Below are 2500 nucleotides of genomic sequence, written 5' to 3' on the forward strand. Positions count from 1 at the left end.
AGAACCTACCATCGACAGTTGATAAGGCAGACATTTGAAAGATGCGTCGCCGGTACGAGGACCGTGCGATCAGCCCAAAGTTATTCAGAGTCACCAAGGCAAACGGACCGGACGAGCCGACCGATTGGTTTTGATCTAATAAAAGCGTCCCTTCCATCTCTGGTCGGGACTCTGTTTGCATGTATTAGCTCTAGAATTACCACAGTTATCCAAGTAACGTGGGTACGATCTAAGGAACCATAACTGATTTAATGAGCCATTCGCGGTTTCACCTTAATGCGGCTTGTACTGAGACATGCATGGCTTAATCTTTGAGACAAGCATATGACTACTGGCAGGATCAACCAGGGAGCTGCGTCAACTAGAGCTGAGCAGCCGGCCGCCCGGGAGTGTGTCCCGGGGGCCCGCGCGAACACGCAAGCGTCCGCTCAATTATTCTGCAAACAGGAGGAGGCTGAGCTCCCCTGCACAATACACCTCGAAACCCTCTCAGGTCCCGGCGGCGCGCAGCGCCGTCCTAAGTACTTGGTCGGGTTCGAGAGAGGCGCAATCGCCCGGAGTTAGGCGAGTAGACGCTTTAGGTGCGACCACCCGTGCTCCCAACTGAGCTTGCCGCTGCCGACAGAGGCCCGGGAGCGTGCTGTCGTGGCATTGCCGGCGGGAGACAACACGCGCCACCTACGGTGACCGGCAGCTCCAACGCCAGCGCCACAGAAGGGCAAAGGCCCCACGTGGGTGCCGAAGCGAACTCTCCCAGCACAGCGCACGTGCCAACACGTCTGCACAACTGCGATACAAACCACCAGCGAGAACCGCTGGGGCGACCGAGCAGCAGACGGCGTCGCGGCGCCGAGTGCCGGGCGGCGGCGCATCCTCAACGCACACAGTCCTCAATCGGACCAGCACACTGCAGATGTCCACCGCGCTTCGCACCGGGCCGGCGAGGACCCACTTTGGCTGCACGGCGCCGCGCGCAGGGTGCCCCGGCGCGCAGCTGCGCCGCCTGCCGCGTCCGTCGGCCGGCGCGCCTGCCACTGGGCGCCCCCACCAGCCGGCTGTAGCGCGTGCGCCCACGCACCGCGCGGCCAGCACGCCGGGCGGCCCCCCCCTCACCGGCCGGGGACAGTCCCACCCACCCACAGCCGCGTATCGCTTCACACCCAGATCCACATTCACGTTCATTGGTGTGGTGGGTATCGCTGACACAACCGCGTCATAGCTGTACCGATCGTTGCCCTCACAGATGTACCTCCAGCAAGATCAACCGCACCACAACGGGTTACCAGTTGTTCATTTGCGTAACGTCACCAGTAAACGTACACGTCCACGTCCATCCCCGTTTGCAAAGTCAACTATTATTGCATGCCTGCCTGTCAGGTGTCAAGACACACTACATCCGCTCACATCCACGCAACAAAATGTGCCCGACTAGAGGGCACGTGGAAGGTGCCCCCGTACGTATGCGATGTCCATTGCGCGACGAACTGTCAACCGGCCTCTGTAGCATGTCGCAGATGTGGAACGCGGGACACCGTGCTATCACATTGTGTGAGAAGAGACTACTATGTCTGCATACACGCGCCACTACATGAACAGACGGCTCATGCTGATCGCCATCCACTGCGTCCATTACTCCCACACGTCTCTATGGCGTACCACACTGCAATACAGCTGTTATGGGGAGATGACACGTAGCTGTGTACACAACATTCTGAGCGGGTTGCGGTTGGACAACAATACATTAATGTAACGTGTCATATGCCATTTACAGAGCAGGTTAAGGCACAACGTGGGTTAGGTTAAGGCACAACGTGGGTTATGTTAAGGCACAACGTGGGTTATGTTAAGGCACAACGTGGGTTAGGTTAAGGCACAACGTGGGTTAGGTTAAGGCACAACGTGGGGTAGATTGCGGCACAACTTGGGGTAGATTGCGGCACAACTTGGGGTAGATTGCGGCACAACTTGGGGTAGATTGCGGCACAACTTGGGGTAGATTGCGGCACAACTTGGGGTAGATTGCGGCACAACTTGGGGTAGATTGCGGTACAACTTGGGGTAGATTGCGGTACAACTTGGGGTAGATTGCGGTACAACTTGGGGTAGATTGCGGTACAACTTGGGGTAGATTGCGGTACAACTTGGGGTAGATTGCGGTACAACTTGGGGTAGATTGCGGTACAACTTGGGGTAGATTGCGGTACAACTTGGGGTAGATTGCGGTACAACTTGGGGTAGATTGCGGTACAACTTGGGGTAGATTGCGGTACAACTTGGGGTAGATTGCGGTACAAATTGCATTACATTGCGGTGCAAATTGCGTTACATTGCGGTGCAAATTGCGTTAGGTTAAGGTGCAACACAGGTTAGGTTAAGGTGCAACACAGGTTAGGTTAAGGTGCAACACAGGTTAGGTTAAGGTGCAACAGAGGTTAGGTTAAGGCGACATAGGTTAGGTTAAGGTGCAAGATGGGTTAGGTTAAGGTGACATAGGTTAGGT

At 56.2% G+C, this 2500-nt stretch overlaps 1 non-coding gene across 1 annotated transcript in view; it reads right to left on the reverse strand.

The window, feature by feature from the left end:
• The window catches only part of LOC126147042 (small subunit ribosomal RNA), a 1909-nt gene extending 1558 nt beyond the window's left edge, over positions 1 to 351 (reverse strand). The window contains exon 1 of the ribosomal RNA XR_007529937.1: positions 1 to 351. This exon is cut by the window's left edge and continues 1558 nt beyond it. This is a non-coding gene — a ribosomal RNA (small subunit ribosomal RNA).
• Between the last annotated feature and the right edge of the window lie 2149 nt (positions 352 to 2500).

Source organism: Schistocerca cancellata, unplaced genomic scaffold, assembly GCF_023864275.1.
Source record: "Schistocerca cancellata isolate TAMUIC-IGC-003103 unplaced genomic scaffold, iqSchCanc2.1 HiC_scaffold_840, whole genome shotgun sequence".
Lineage (NCBI taxonomy): Eukaryota > Metazoa > Arthropoda > Insecta > Orthoptera > Acrididae > Schistocerca > Schistocerca cancellata.